Below are 17,322 nucleotides of genomic sequence, written 5' to 3' on the forward strand. Positions count from 1 at the left end.
CTAGGTCGTGCTAGTGGTCAAGAACACCCCTGCCAGTTCAGGAGACTTGAGACATGGGTTCGATCCCTGGGTGGGAAAGATCCCCTGGAGGAGGGCATGGCAACCCACTCCAGTATTGCCTGGAGAATCCCATGGACAGAGGAGCATGGTGGGCTACAGTTTGTAGGGTTGCAAAGAGTTGGACACAACTGAAGCAATTTGGCACGCACTCAAAACTCTTGCTTGGAAAATCCCATGGACGGAGGAGCCTAGTAGGCTACAGTCCATGGGGTCGCGAAGAGTCACACACAACTGAGTGACTTCTCTTTCGAACTTTTCACTTTCATGAATTGGAGAAGGAAATGGCAACCCACTCCAGTATTCTTGCCTGGAGAATCCCAGGGACGGGGTAGCCTGGTGGGCTGCCGTCTATGGGATCACACAGAGTCAGACACGATGGAAGTGACTTAGCAGCTGCAGGAGCACTAAGAAATGACAAAAACTTTGACCAGGAAGAGCAAATGAGCAAGGAGTGCAGAACACTGGCACACGACTTGTTTCTAATGTGTACAAGTTTATTTTCCTTCCCAGGAAATGGGGAGAGGGGGTGTACTCCTCCCCATCTCCCAGGATTTTCTCCTTCTGGCTGCAGACTTGTGGGCTCCTGATGAGGCTGGTGGTCCAATGTCATCTTTGCAGATCTTGAGAGAAAGGGCAGGAAGGAAAGCACTGCCTTTTTTTATCTTTCCCTTTAAACAATATAAAAGTGCAATATTGCTAAAATGATCCCATCTGGAAATCCAAATGCGTTAGAAGCAAACAGGCCTGGCCCAGGGAGGGGGAGTGTGATGGGGCTCTGTGCCGAGGGCATTCACAGGCCATGCTGCAGGCCCCACCCAGAGGACCTCGGCTCAAAGCTCGAGGGGAACAGGCTGTCTGGGCCACCCAGAGCCTTGCCCCAGGGAGGGTACACCCCCTCAGCAGAGCCAGCCAGACCCTGAGCAGCTCTGGGCTCTGCAAGTCGGCCCAGAGGGACCTCACAGAGCAGAGATCGTGAGCCCAACAGACAAAAGCAGGAGAGGCCATCCAGCCAACTTGTGGCTCATTCCTTGAAAGTGTGTAAAGGAAAAGTGTTTGTTGTGTAGTCATGTTCAACATTTTGTGACCCCATGAACTATAGCCCACCAGTCTCCTCTGTCCATGGAATTCTCCAGGCAAGAATACTGGAGTGGGCTGTCATTCCCTTTTCCACGGGATCTTTCCAACCCAGATATTGAACCTGGGTCTCCTGCATTGCAGGTAGATTTTTCACTGTCTGAGCCACCAGGGAAACCCACTCATTCCTTGGGTAAAGGGAAATGAAGAGGCTTAATTGGGAGCAGTTTATGATAGGCAGGAAGATTATTCAGGCACTTAAGAGGTTATTAACACCTTTTATGAACCTCATTGTTTAAAAGCCAGCCATGCTTAATCATTTTAGCACCGTTAAATCAGTATTAACAACAACCCCACGACTTGCTTTCCGAAATATCACCATTTGATAACACTCATGAAACACAATGCCGTGGGAAATCTGGGCAGAACAGGTGAGTACTCAGCTTGCCTGTGAACTGTATCTTCAGTTTGGTAGGCCCCAAGCTAAACGAGGGTGCCCCTGCTACTCAGGCACTTAGAATCTGTCCCCAGCCCAGCTGCTTCCCAGTCTTTCTCCCCATCTCGTGAGCAGGCCTGGGATCCTTCCCAGAGACCTCCCCAGTAGTCATCCATGAGCCCCACTCAGAAGAAAACCCTGGGAGCTAGGAGAGAGCCTGAGATGCAGAGGGTACCTGATAGGAATTGTGTGAATTAAGTCACATTTTTGTCTTTTCCCTGCTTGCCCAGTGATATATACTTATGTAAAGTAAGAAGTGTTTATCCTTCTCCCCCACACTTGAATCCCAGCTCTGCTACTCAAGTCCCTGATGGCCAGCAGTAAAGAAACTGCCTGCAATGCAGGAGACAAGAGTTTAATCCCTGGGTCAGGAAGATCCTCTGGAGGAGGAAATGGCAACCCATTCCAGAATTCCTGCCTGGGAAGTCCCACGGACAGAGGACCCTGGTGGGCTACAGTCCATGGGGTCACAAAGAGTTGGACACGACTGAGTGACTAAGCATGCTACTGGAGAGCTGTGTGACCTTGGGCAAGCAACTTCACCTCTCTGTGCCTTCATTTCCTCATCTGTAAAAAGGGCGTCAGGATAGCCCCTACCTCCTAGTCTTGTAAGATTAAGTGAGAGACTCTTTGCCTTCAGCACAGTGCTTAGCACCTAGTTAACACTCAGTAAAGTACACAACCTCTTAAATTCCAGAGGTAACATTGTCAGTAGATAGGGATATCTCCTTTCAGACTTTTGTGTACCTATGAAATACTGATGCATGCCCTGCCCTGTGCTGTGCTCAGTTGTGTCCGACTCCCTGCGACCCCAAGGACTGTAGCCTGCCAGGCTCCTCCGTTCATGGGGATTCTCCAGGCAAGAATACTGGAGTGGTTTGCCATGCCCTCCTCCAAGGAATCTTCCCAACCCAGGGATTGAACCCAGGTCTCCCACATTGCAGCTGGATTCTTTACCGTCTGAGCCACCAGGGAAGCCCACACATGTATGCATGTTTCTATAATTTTTGTTGTTTCATTGTTCTTTCACTCTTCTTTACAGAGTTACAATCATTCTATTTATGCTGTGGTGCATCTCAGTTCAGGGCTTCCCAGGCGGCACTGTGGTAAAGAACCCGCCTGCCAATGCAGGAGATATACGAGATGCGGGTTCCATCCTTGGGTTGGGAAGATACCCTAGAGGAGGGCATGGCAATCCACTCCAGTATTCTTGCCTGGAGAATCCTATGGACAGAGGAGCCTGGCGGGCTACAGTCCATAAGGTCACAAAGAGTAGGATATGACTGAAGTGACTTAACATGCATGAATGCACACATCTCAGTTTAGGTATTTTTCTCACATGACAGTAAGTCCTGGAGAGACTTCCACCTTGTTTTTGATTTTTTTTTTTTAATGTAGCAAAGTTTTTCTGAAAAATGGTCGAATAGTAAATATTGTAGGTTTTGCAGGCCATGTGGTCTCCATGGCAACTACTCAACTCCGCTATTACAGCTTGAAAGCTGTCATAGACAATATGTAAATAAATGGCATGTTCCAATAAAACTTTATTTACAAAAACAGGAAGTTCACCATCCTTGGCCCTAGGGCTGTAATGAGCAGAGCCTGGCTTCAGCCCCACCCTTGTGGATAGCTCCCCCCACAGTATCCAGGTAACCCAGAGTGGCTGTACTGTTACATACTCAGTTCCCTTTTATAGGGAATTTAGGTCATTTCCAAGTCTCACTCCCAGATCCCTGTGGCACCTGTAGCTGGAGGCTGCATTCCTCCCACTGGGAATGCTGGGTGATGGAGGAGGTGTTCCTTGAATGTTATCAAGTACAGGTAGCATTTTAAATGCATGAAGCACACCCTTGGACTGCAAGCACATCAAGGGATCAATTGTTCCCACTCTATTGTTTTCTGAACAAAACTAGGGCTATTCTAAAAACATGGCTTCTTCAAGGTCACCAAGCAAGATGATGGGGAGTTAGATGATAGGAACCACCTTTCATGAGAGGGAATGGCCTGTGCTGCTGCACATAGCCCCCTCTTGGAGCTCTCACTCAGATAATTATGACTGACCTCTAAGACTCCCACAAGGTAGGATCCGGTGTTGTCTGCTAAGAGCATGTGTTTCCTCCCTCCTGGTGCTCCGGAGCAGGCCTCTCCAGTTTCTCAAACTCACCAAGGTCTTGCCCTTACATGGGCCTGAGGGTTCCTGGCAACTCCAGCCTCTTTTCAAAGGGAAATCCTTCTTATCTGGTCTTTCTGACCTCAGCACAGAGGTCTCATCCCCAGGGAGGCCCTCCCAGACCTGCAGATCCCAAAGCAGGCCCCTGGCTCCTCCTGCTCCCTTCTCATTCCCCCAGGAGTACCAGAATCTGCCATCATTCAGGGTCATTCGCTTGTTTGCTCCTTTACTCCCTGTCTCCTCCCATGTCTCCAACCCTCCAGATATTCAGCCACTCAGCACAGAGTCAGGATTTGAACACAGGTTCCTCCAACCACAGCAGTTCTCCTTTCTAATCCCAAGCACGCCCCTCCAGCATCAGGGTAGTGATGGAGGCTCCAGAACCACGCCACTGTGGAGTCCCAGTTAGTTCATCTTCCCCCGGCTGTCAATGGGTGCTGGCATCCAGGTCCTGGGCTCCTCTGGGTATTAGATAAGTTCTTAAGAGGGTTCGAACAGTGGGCTATGCAGGAAACACCCACAGTGTCAGCTGTCACTATGGCACTATGATTCGCCACTTCTAGGAAAGTGCCAACGTCCCCAGGATACCTTTCCAGGAGGAAATCCAAGGTGGTCCTGGCTTCCCCGAGGGGCCAGCCAACACAAGTCCTCAGTACTCTCCAACTCATGGACCCCTCCCAGCAGCTCCAGCAGCTTTAGATGTTGTTCAGTCATGCCTCTTTGCTACTTCATTGCCTGCAGCACACCAGGCTTCCCTGTCTTTCACTATATCCCAGAGTTTTCTCAAATTCATGTCCATTGAGTCGGTGATGGCATTCAACCATCTCATCCTCTGTCACTGCCTTCCCCTCCTACTCTCAATCTTTCCCATCATCAGGGTCTTTTCCTATGAGTTGGCTCTTCACATCAGGTGGCCAAAGTATTGGAGCTTCAGCTTCAGCATTAGTCCTTCCAATGAATATTCAGGGTTGATTTCCTTTAGAATTGACTGGTTTGATTTCCTTGCAGTCCAAGGGACTCTCAAGAGTCTTCTCCAGCACCACAGTTTGAAAGTTATAATTATAACATTCAGTTATAATTCCCATTTTAGAGATGAGGAGACAGAGGCACCGAGAGGTTAAGGAACATGATCCAGATAAAATGGTTGGTGAGGGGAAGAGTGCAGATTTACCCTCATGCCCTTGATTCCAGGACCCATTGTTATAATCATACATATACAAGGCACTCCCTCTTCTGAATACAAACACCCTCTTCCAACAACACAAGAGAAGACTCTACACATGGACATCACCAGATGGTCAACACCAAAATCAGATTGATTATATTCTTTGCAACCAAAGATGGAGAAGCTCTACACAGTCAGCAAAAACAAGACCAGGAGCTGACTGGGGCTCAGATCATGAACTCCTTATTGCCAAATTCGGACTTAAACTGAAGAAAGTAGGGAAAACCACTAGACCATTCAGGTATGACCTAAATCAAATCCCTTATGACTATACAGTAGAAGTGAGAAATAGATTCAAGGGATTAGATGTGACAGACAGAGTGCCTGAAGAACTATGGACACAGGTTCGTGACATTGTACAGGAGGCAGGGATCAAGACCATCCCTAAGAAAAAGAAATGCCAAAAGGCAAAATGGTTGTCTGAGGAGGTCTTATAAACAGCTATGAAAAGAAGAGAAGCAAAAGGCAAATGAGAAAAGGAAAGATACACCCATCTGAATGCAGAGTTCCAAAGAATAGCAAGGAGAGAGAAGAAAGACTTCCTCAGTTATCAATGCAAAGACATAGAGGAAAAAAACAGAATGGGAAAGACTAGAGATCTCTTCAAGAAAATTAAAGATACCAAAGGAACATTTCATGCAAAGATGGGCACAATAAAGGACAGAAATGCTATGGACCTAACAGAAGCAGAAGATATTAGGAAGAGGTGGCAAGAATACACAGAAGAACTGTACAAAAAAGATCTTCACAACCCAGATAATCATGATGGTGTGATCATTGACCTAGAGCCAGACATCCTGGAATGTGAAGTCAAGTGGGCCTTAGGAAGCATCACTATGAACAAAGCTAGTGGAGGTGATGGAATTCCAGTTGAGCTATTTCAAATCCTAAAAGATGATGGTGTGAAAGTGCTTCACTCAACATGCCAGCAAGTTTTGGAAAACTCAGCAGTGGACACAGGACTGGAAAAGGTCAGTTTCATTTCAATCCCAAAGAAAGACAATGCCAAAGAATGCTCAAACTACCGCACAGTGGCACTCATCTCACACGCTAGCAAACAAATGCTCAAAATTCTCCAAGTCAGACTTCAACAGTATGTGGACCATGAACTTCCCAATGTTCAAGCTCAATTTAGAAAAGGCAGAGGAACCAGAGATCAAATTGCCAACATCTGTTGGATCATCGAAAAAGCTAGAGAGTTTCAGAAAAACATCTACTTCTGCTTTATTGACTATGCCAAAACCTTTGACTGTGTGGATCACAACAAACTGTGGAAAATTCTGAAAGAGATGGGAATACCAGACCACCTGACCTGCCTCCTGAGAAATCTGTATGCAGGTCAAGAAGCAACAGTTAGAATGAAACATGGAACAACAGACTGTTTCCAATTAGGGAAAGGAGTACGTCAAGGCTGTATATTGTCACCCTGCTTATTTAACTTATATGCAGAGTACATCATGAGAAATGCTGGACTGGATGAAGCATAAGCTGGAATCAAGATTGCCGGGCGAAATATCAATACCTCAGATATGCAGATGACACCACACTTATGGCAGAAAGCAAAGAAGAACTAAAGAGCCTCTTAATGAAAGTGAAAGAGGAGCGTGAAAAAGTTGCTTAAAACTCAACATTCAGAAAACTAAGATTATGGCATCCGGTCCCATCACTTCATGCCAAATAGATAGGGAAACAATGGAAGCAGTGACAGGCTTTATTTTTGGGGGCTCCAAAATCACTGCAAATGGTGACTGCAGCCATGAAATTAAAAGATGCTTGCTCCTTGGAGGAAAAGTTATGACCAAGCTAGATAGCATATTCAAAAGCAGAGACATTACTTTGCCAACAAAAGTCCATCTAGTCAAAGCTATGGTTTTTCCAGTAGTCATGTATGGATGTGAGAGTTGGACTATAAAAAGTTTGAGGGCCGAAGAATTGATGCTTTTGAACTGTGGTGTTGGAGAAGACTCTTGAGAGTCCCTTGGACTGCAAGGAGATCCAACCAATCCATCCTAAAGAAAATCAGTCCTGAATATTCATTGGAAGGACTGATGCTGAAGCTGAAACTCCAATACTTTGGCCACCTGATGCAAAGAACTGACTCATTGGAAAAGACCCTGATGCTGGGAAAGATTGAAGTCTGGAGGAGAACAGAATGAAAGAGGATGAGATGGCTGGATGGCATCACCAACTCAATGGACATGAGTTTGAGTAAACTCCAGTAGTGGGTGATGGACAGGGAAGCCTGGCGTAGTACAGTCCATGGGGTCACAAAGAGTCGGACATGACTGAGCAACTGAACTGAACTGAACTTCTGAATACCCTTCGAGGCAGCAATTTCATGGGTGGGGAGTTATCCTGAGACAAGAATCAGATAACTACACAGAGGACAATGTTTTCTGCAGCATCAGGTACACAGTAATAATAATTTAAAAAAAAAAAAAAAAACAGAAGCAACTTAAATGTCCATCTACTGGGGATTGCTCAAATCACATATAATGCACCCAAGCCTGGATGCTCTGCTGCCATGAAAGATGATGAGAAATCTATGTTCATTAGCATGGAAAGCTGTGACAGCTAAGTAGAAAAAAGCAAGCCACTCAAGAGCACTCGTAATGCGAGTCTATTTTTGCTTCAATATATATTTAAGTATATATTAAATATATATGTGTGTGTGTGTGTGTGTGTGTGTGCAAATATGCATAGAAATGAGATTGGAAGAAAATGCATCAAAACGTTCGAAGTAGTGTTTCTGGGCAGTAAGATTCTGGACTCTTTCCACTTTCTTTCTCCTTATAATTTTCTGTTTTCCCTATTTTCTGCCATGAGCATGTATTGCTTTTATAATTAGGGGCGGGTGGAGATGTAAAACCCGATTTAGCTCTTTTTCATTTGGAAAAATGTACAACTTGCTTTCTGTACTTCAAGATAAATCGTGTGGGCACCTCTCTGGACCCACAGATAGAAATGAAAGTCTTCTTTATGATTGCTGCATTTGCTCTGGAGTATGGAGGGGCTGCTACTTACTCAACCCTTCCCATTGGGACAGTCAGTGGATGGGGTATCAGCCCTGTGATGGCATGTGGCAAAGCTGAGGGCGTGTTACTGCCATACTTACCTTGTGCTCTGAGCATAGTCTTGCTATAATACCAGACTCCCTCCAAATGCTTGGTTCCCTCACTGTCTTTGAAGAAGCAAACAGCTCTGGGTACCATAGTCACAAAGGAATCGGTTCCACCAATAGCCTGAAGGAGCCCCGAAGCTGATTCTTTCCCAGTCTCAACCCTTGATTTCAGGTGAGACCGCAGCCCCAGTCAATACCTTGATCTCAGCCAGGTGAGAACCTGACACAGAGTCCTGCTAAACCATACCCGACTCCTGACCCAGAGAAACTGTGAGATGATGAATGAGGATTGTTTTTTAAAGTATAGCTGATTTACAATAGTCTATTAATTAGTTTCAGGAGTACAACATTGGGCTTCAGTATTGTTACAGATTATCCTCCATTGACCATTCTTGCAAGACGATGGCTGTCGTTCCCCGTGCTGTACTGTGCATCCTTGTTATGTATCCATTTTATACACGGTAGTGTGAATGCGAATTGTTCTGTGCTGCTGTTTATGGGAAAATGTTATGCGGTAAAAGAGAACTAAAACAAACCGGGTAATTCATTCACCCCACTCAGCTCTGCTAGACAGGGTTGTCTGCTTTTAGCAAACAAAACATGGGATGCCCAGTCAAGTTTGGATTTCGGTTAAACAATGAAGAATTCTGTGCTATGAGTTTGTCTTCTGTCATATTGGGGGCAGATGTACACTAATAAATTATTCACTGTTGAACTGAAATGCAAATTTGCTGAATGTCCTTTCTTTTATCTGGCACCCCTACCGCAGACCCCCAACAGTGGAGAGCTGGGTGTATACTCTTATCTTCTGCTGGAAAGGCCTTCACAGCAAACCCAGGAACACTCTGAGAATAGCCCTAAAAGGTCAGACAGGAAAAGACAAGGACCTAACCCCAAGTTCTTCTTTTGTAACCCCAGATGTTCAACGTCACATCGATGTTCCTAAAGTGAAGCGCCCGTGTGTGTCTGCATGTCAGTTCTCCCCAGCCAGAACATACCTGGAACGTGCCTCCAGGGCTCCCAGCCACAACCACGAGGGCTGTTGTTTCACATGCAATGCCCTCCCGGGCAGTGGGGATAGCCCGACCCCCATGTAACATGACTGAGGGTCTGTGACTCTTGGCACCAAGTTACAAAGGTAAGTAAGATATAGTCCTACCCCTCAAGGGGGTTGTGGCCTAAGAGTCAGAGGGGAAGAGAGAAAAAAAGAGGCAGGGAAAGAGAGGAGGAAGGGAGGAAGGAGGAAGGGGGCAGGAAGGGAAGGAGGGAGGAAAGGGATTCACATGAGCAAAGCTGGACGCAGATGCATCGTTCATAATGGCTGATTGCTGGAAACAGCCCCGCGTGCTTCACAAGAGAAGGGACACTCACTGCGGTGTATTCACATGCTGGAGGGCTACTCAGCAACAGAAGGAACAAACTGCTGACACAAGACAAGGATGGAGGCTTTGATCATAATGTCGACTGAGAAAGCCAGAGACACAGAAAAGAACATCTTGTAGGATCCATTCACATGAAGCTTCAGGACCATCAGCTTATCTATGTGTCAGGAACAGGCTGGGACCCCCTGGATGGGAGGCAGGGGTCTTCCAGGCTGCTGCTCCTATTCTGCTTCTCCATCTGGGTGTTAGCTGCACAGGCGTGTTCACTGTGAAAATTCACTCATCTGGTCAAGTAGGATGTGTACACTTTTCTGTATGTATTTTGTGCTGTGCTGTGCTCGGTCACTTCAGTGGTGTCCGACTCTTTGCGACCTGCGGACCGCAACCCGTCAGGTTCCTAGGTCCATGGGATTCTCCAGGCAAGAATACTGGAGTGGGTTGCCGTGCCCTCCTCCAGGGGATCTTCCCAACCCAGGAATTGAACCCGTATCTCTGGTGTCTCCTGCATTGCAGGCAGGTTCTTTACCCACTGAGCCACCTGAGAAGCCCCATATACATGTTATACGTCAGTAAATAATCTCATTGTAAGAAAAGACGTAGGTTGATCAGCAGGTGGATGGAGATCAGTCTGTCCACTTGACGGAATACGTACCCAGAAAGAAAAAGCAGTGAACTATCGCTCCACACAGCGACATGCCTGAATCTTGGGCTAATTCTGTTGAGTGAAAAAAGCCAGACCCAAAAAAGCACATACTGTATGATTCCGTTTATATAAAACTCCAGAAAAATGCAAAGTAATCTCTGGTGGTAGAAGCAGATCAGTGGCTGTAGAGCAGGAAGAGGGTAAGAAAGATAACCAGGAACTTCCCAGAGGGACAGAGATGTCTGGTCTCATGACGGTGATAATGGTGTCACCAAGGGGTCCCTGGGTCAAAAGGGGTCAAGCTGCACATTTCAAATACTTGGAGTCTATTGTTTGTCAACAACGACTCAGTAAAGCTACTTTTTAGAATAGAGGTAGAAACCCAGGATTTCCCATAGACCGGAGGTGGGGATAAGGGACAAGAGGGAGGTATCAGAGTGACCCCAGACTTGTGGATCTGGAATGGGGGAGGTGAAGCTCCCCAGGACAAACAGTTTTCTGGCCCCAAATGTCAACAGTGACAGACCCCAGTCTAGAGGTAGACCTCTGTGTGTGTGTGTGTGTGTGTGACTGCTAAATCACTTCAGTTGTGTCTGACTCTGTGCAACCCTATGGACTCTAGCCCGCGAGGCTCCTCTGTCCATGGGATTCTCCAAGCAAGAATACTGGAGTGGGTTTCCATGTCCTCCTCCAGGGGATCTTCCTGACCCCAGGATCAAACCCATGTCTTCTATGTCTCATGCTTTGGCAGGCAGGCTCTTTACCACTAATGCCACCTGGGAAGTCCCCTGGGGGTTGAAATTCTGGATCTGCCCCTTCAGAGTGAGAAGAGACAACAGAGGGAGACCTGGGTCAGCTTGTGCCTCCCCTGGGAAGCTCAGAAACCAGGAAAAGAGAGCACGCCTGGCCCCTCAACCCCAAAAGAACAGGCACATTGTCACGTGCCCTGAACGTGTGTGGCTGCCGGTCAAGCTTGTCAGGAGGGTGTGTAACATGATACACAGGGGTCTAAAAATAAATAAATAACTGGAGAGGCCCGAATTAGCCGTCTGATGGTTTTAGCATGGAGATTTGGTACAGCTTGCTCCAAGCATCCTGGTTTCCTTGGATACGTTGGCCACGCATTAGCTGTCTCAGGCCAAAAATAAAAGATTTGCGAGAAAGAAGCCACGGGACATTGTCGCTGCCACTGCTGCTGTCAGGATCACTCGTCATCTTAAAAGACATGACACCCCAGGTTCCAGGGACAGACAAGTGCCTCATTCTCTCTTTGTCCTGATGGCAGGACAGTGCAGCAGCTAACGAGGCTGGATGGGTTGGAATTCCAATCCTGACCCCAGGACAGCTTTTAAGTGCACTATCTGACCTCCCTGAGCCCCTGAGAAGTTGCCTTCTCTGCTCAGCAAAAGGGAAGATGCTCCCACCTCATAAGGTGGCATGGGGTGTCGGCACAGAGTGAGGCCCCAAATCTAGAAACTGCTTGCGTCATCTCCAGAGTATCCAGGCATTGGCGGCCAGCACACAGACTGGACGCCATTAGACGTGCTGTTGGCCAGCCAAGGAGACATATCCTGAACCAGTACATCCCCATGCCCACCCTGGCTGAAGCCAAGGGAGCTGCCCCTTAGATGGGCCTGCCGTCCCCTGCTGCCCCAGGGCCCAGACTCTCCCGGGCAGCTGGTGCTGGCCACAATTATTTGTGCAATAACTCAGGTAGAGATCTGAGAACAGTGCTCAGCACGTAGCAGGAACACAGACTGAATTCATAGTTGCTATTGTTGCGACTATAAGCCAGCCCGTCCAACTGCAGACCCCACACTCTTTCCACAATGCCATCTGCCCTTCTCTCTCTCTCCCTCCCAAGTCCATGTGACCAAAGGATGTCAGGACCCACAGGCCGGAGCAACAGACTGTCCTTGGCCATGAACCAAGGAGCACTGACTGGCCCTGTGGGCAGACACAGTACGGCTTCTACACTGACCAACTAAGGCCTTCCCCAAAAGGAACCAGACCCTCCAGGAAAAGGAAGCCTGGGCCGCCTGCCTGTGCAGAACCAAAGGGAAAAAAAGCCCCCAGTTGTCAAACCAAGAAGCAGTTTTTCTGCTCGTTGGATTCTAGACTTAGAAGCCTTTCAGGACTAATGGGCAAGGCTGGTTCCCTGCTGACCTCAGACAGGTGTTTCCCATCCCCCTACACAAGCACCCCCAGTCATTTGAACCCTGGGACCTCACCAAAGTGGCCACAGCAAATGGCATTCCAAACAGGATGACCCATCCCCACAGGAAAAGGCAGCAGGCTCAGACATCCCCTCCGAGGCCAGTTTGCCTCCTCTCGAGTTCAGCTGACACACAGTCATTTGGCAGCTCTGCTGGGCCTTCTCCGTGCCGGGCAGGAAGCTGGGATCATGCAGCAAGCAAGGCTGACAGGTCCCTTACAGTGGACTTATGGTGTGAGGCAAAGATATGAACAGCAAATACACACATCAACACTCAGGGATTCTTGCTGGTGGTCCAAGGGAAAGAAACAGGGTGATGGAGTAGGACATAACCAGAGGCTGGGGGAAGGCTTCCAAGAGGAGATGATGTTTGAGCTTCACCCCTGAATGACAAGAAGGAGCTGGCCATGAGAAGGCCATGCTCATCAGAGGGAACACAAGAGCCAAGACCTTGGGTTGGGGTGGGGCTTTGGGGGTCATGTCCAAGGTCACGTAGCTGTGGATACTCAGCAAGAAGCAGCAGGAGGAAACCAGGCAGGGCAGGTGATGGGGCAGGTCACAGGCAACTTGAGTGCCCAGCTCTGGATGCAGACTTTGTAGAAATGCAAGAAGAAGCGTCTAAACACTGCAGTGGCCTCTCCCAAGTGACTCCTCACCTGGTGCTCCTGGAGGCCCCTGGCAGACAGGAGGCTTCATCTGTCTCCAAGATTCAACCTGGGGTGGGAGAAAGGTGATCTTCTCGTCCACAGGCAATGCGTTTGGAATCTGATTGCATTGTCTGGCTTTGGGTGAGGAGGAAAGGGTGTAAGATTTGAAATCTGGTCCAGAACGGGCGTTTGTGTTTTTGTGTTTCCCTGACATCTGCTCTTGGAGGCATGAGCAGAGTCGGGGGAACTCAGGAGTCCTTTCTGATCACTGGACCGTGGGTTGCATGAGGTCAGAGACTGCATCTGCTCCATTCAGAACCAAATCAGCAGAGACCCAGACATGGAAGAACAAACGAAGGGAGGAACAGTGGATTCTGGTGTCTGCTGTGGCCGTGCGGGTGGTCTGCAAAACAAACTCAGAGGCTTTCCCACGGAGTGAGCTACATGCCAGGAATCCAAGAACACCTTCTTCAGCAAAGGGAGCCCTGCGTGACAGTGCATAGCCCTGGCAACTTGTGTTCCATTTCAGAAACCAAGGGCTAGTCTCTTAAGAGAAGGGGGTGGTACCAGGTTGAATGGTGGCCCCAAATTCATGTCCACCTGCAATCTCAGAATGTGACTAAATTTGGAAATATGGTCTTTTATCAGATCTTGTTAGCTAAGATGAAGTCCTACTAGATTAGGAAAGATTATGAGCTCAGTTGTGTCCAACTCTTTGTGACCCCATGTACTATATAGACTGCCAGGCTTCTCTGCCCATGGGATTCTCCAGGCAAGAATATTGGAGTGGGTTGCCATTCCCTTCTCCAGGGGATCTTCCCGACCCAGGTTAGGGTGAGTGCTAAATCAGATGACTGGTGTCCTTATAAGGCTACTTTGGGACTTCCCTTGTGGTCCAGCAGTTAAGGCTCCCCACATCCACTCCAGTGGGCACAGGTTCAATCCCTGGCCAGCAAATAAATAAATACTCAGATAACATTTTTTTTTAATCCTTTAAAAAAAGAAGAAGAAGAAGGCCACCTGAAGACAGCAGAGATTGGCGTGGCTTCTATAAACCAAGGACGCCAAGGGGTGTCGGCAATCACTGGAAGCCAGGATAAAGGCCCCTGAGCCCCAGAAGCACTCCGCTGCTGATGCCCTAATCTTGATCTTCTGGCCTCCAAAGCCATCAGAAAATATATTTCGGTTGCTTTCAGTCCCCAGAAGCAAGGACTCTTTTGCATGCCCTCACTCCTGCCCACAGTGGCTGATGAAATACAGAGCTGTGTGGTCCAGCATTGGAAAAACAGCGTTCCAAACCTTTCGCATTCATTTCCCGGGGCTGCCCGAACAAATTATCACAAATTTGGTGGCTTCCAGTAAGAGAAATTCTTCCTCTCACTGCCCTGGGGACCAGAAGTCTGAAATCAGTAAGTATCACAGGGATGAAACCAAAGTGTCCTGGGGGCCGGGCTCCCTCCAGAGCCTTGGGCAAATGGGATCCTGCCTTTCCAGCTTCTGGTTGCCATGCTGTGCTGAAGCTTGTGTCTGAATCACTCCAGTCTCTGCCTCTGAGGTCACATGCCTTCTCTCTGAGTGTCACCTCTCCCTCTGCCTCTTGTGACACCTGTGATTATGCTGGGCCTACCTGGATAACCCACACTAACTGTCCCGTCTCAAGATCCTTAACTTCCTCATATCTGCAAAGAGTGGATGGTTAAGTGACATGATTTCCAACAAGGTGCATGGCTGGCATCCCTTAATTAGATGACCATCCTGGAATCCCCCGCAGCCACATTCTAGGACAGATCTGAGAGGGACCCTACCCCAAAGGCCTAGGAAAAAAAAGTGATTCCTGGGAGCCAGCAAAGGTCCACTTGGAATAGAGAGCTCACTGCCATCTTCCACCAGGAGACCTGAGGGGCCCTGGGAATGTGGGGAGTGGGGAACACGAGGCAAGCTAGGCGTCTTTGCCCCTAGGACACAGCACCAGCTCAGCTCTTACCCAGGATGGTCTGATCCTTTGATTTATCAGGAACAGTCAGAAATGCAGGTTTTTTAAGGTGAAATATCCTCATTGTTAAATAAGTAACTAACTTAAAAAAATTTAAAGCGTTCTGTAAATCAAGCAAGACACATCCAATAGGTAGCACCAGTTCCCAACGTCTCCTGTTGACTGGGTCCATTAGAACCCAGCCAGCATTTAGGAAGGTCATCTCTGGAGCAGTCCAGGAGGAGAGTTAACAGCTGAGGCCTTGGAGACAGATGGACTCAGGTTCAAATCCATCTTTCACCAGCTGTGTGAACCTCAGGCAAGCTACAATTTCCAAGCCTCAGTGTTCTTATCCATAATATGGGGTGATAAAATGAACCTCCCCAGGATTGGGATTAACATATACTCACTACTATATATAAAATAAGTAACTAATAAGGGCCTACTAGGTAGCACAGGCGGAGAAGGAAATGGCACCCCACTCCAGTACTCTTGCCTGGAAAATCCCATGGACGGAGGAGCCTGCTGGGCTGCAGTCCATGGGGTCGCTAAGAGTCGGACACAACTGAGCGACTTCACTTTCACTTTTCACTTACATGCATTGGAGAAGGAAATGGCAACCCACTCCAGTGTTCTTGCCTGGAGAATCCCGGGGACAGGGGAGCCTGGTGGGCTGCCGTCTATGGGGTCACACAGAGTCAGACACGACTGAAGCGACTTAGCAGCAGCAGCAGCAGGTAGCACAGGGAACTCTACTCAATACTCTGTAATGGCCTATATAGGGAAAGAATCTTAAAAAAAGAGTTGATATAATTTTATGTACAATTGATTCACTTTGCTATACAGCAGAAGCTAACACAACATTGCAAAGCAGCTATACTCCAATAAAAAAGTTTTTAATTAAAAAAATTAAAATTAATTAAAAAATTAAATCAACCTCCCTGGGCTGTCGGAAAGTTCACATTGATATGGTACAGGTATAAAACCCCCAGCACAGGGCCTCCCACAGTGAATGGGCTATAAGGGTTAGGAGTGATTGTTGTGTTTCTGAGATGCATTCTTTTGCATATTTTAATCATTCATAGCCTGGGTCAGGAAGATCCCCTGGAGGAGGAAATGGCAACCTGCTCCAGTATTCTTGCCTGGGAAATCCCATGGACTGTGGAGCCTGGCGGGCTACAGTCCAGCGGGTGGCAAAGAGAAGGACACAACTGAGCAACTGAGCACACACACAATCATTCACACATTTGGCTGCAACCTACAATCACTGTGTACATTTAAAATCTGATCTGACCCCCTTCACTCCCTCAAAGATGTTCTTCAATAGTTCGTGTGACTTTAAAAAGATCGGATACCTTCCTGTTCAAGATGTGGAAATGAAGATCATGTTGGGAGAGATCAAGGACTTAAGACCCAGTTGGGGAGACGAGTGTCCAGGAAGAAGCCGGGGCTTTCCCTGCTCTGAGATCTGTCCTGTTCAGAGTCTCAACAGTCACTCAGATGAAGTTCATGCTTGTGAAATCTGCAAGTGATCCCAAGGGGGACGGGAGCTCTGGGGCGGGTGTGTGAACCTCCAGGGTTCAATGTCAGTGGTCAGAAAGGAACAGCAACTGTGAGTTCTGGCACTCAACTTCCTTAGGTCAGTTCCAAAAGTCAAGCGTGACGTCACTAGGAGAGTGCAATTAAAACAGCGGCAATGTGGAGCGTCCACGAGGCTGTGAAATCCCGGCAAGACTCATGTGACTGCTTCTGGGAGTACACATTGGTACAATCAGCTCAGGAGACTGTTTGGCAATAAACACAGGCCCACCTCTGACCCACATCCCCACTCATGGCAATGACCCCAGGTTAATGAGTGCATGTGTGCGGTGAGCACACCGAGACAGTTCCAGTTCCCCACAGCAGCCCTGCCTATAATGCCAACAGCTGAAAACAACCAAAATGAACAAGAGAATCAACATGAGAACCGCGGTGTGTTACAACTGCTACAGAGCAATGAAAAGGAACAAACCACGATTACACCAATGAGGATGAGGCTCCCAGACTTAATGGTGAGTGAAAAGGTCAGACACAAAAGAGTGTGACTGTAGGATCCTGTTTATATGATGTCTGAAAACAAGTGAAGCATATCCTCAGAGGAAGAAGGTAGAATGACCGCTACCACTGCAAGAGAGTGGGGTGGGTGGTAACCGGGATGGGACTGAAGGGAACTTTCTGGACTGGTGGGTGGTGGTTACATGAATGTGCATGCTCAGTCTTTAAGTCGAGTCCAACTCTTTGCAACCCCTTGGACTAGAGCCCACCAAGCTCTTCTGTC

Source organism: Bubalus kerabau, chromosome 13 (assembly GCF_029407905.1).
Source record: "Bubalus kerabau isolate K-KA32 ecotype Philippines breed swamp buffalo chromosome 13, PCC_UOA_SB_1v2, whole genome shotgun sequence".
NCBI lineage: Eukaryota > Metazoa > Chordata > Mammalia > Artiodactyla > Bovidae > Bubalus > Bubalus kerabau.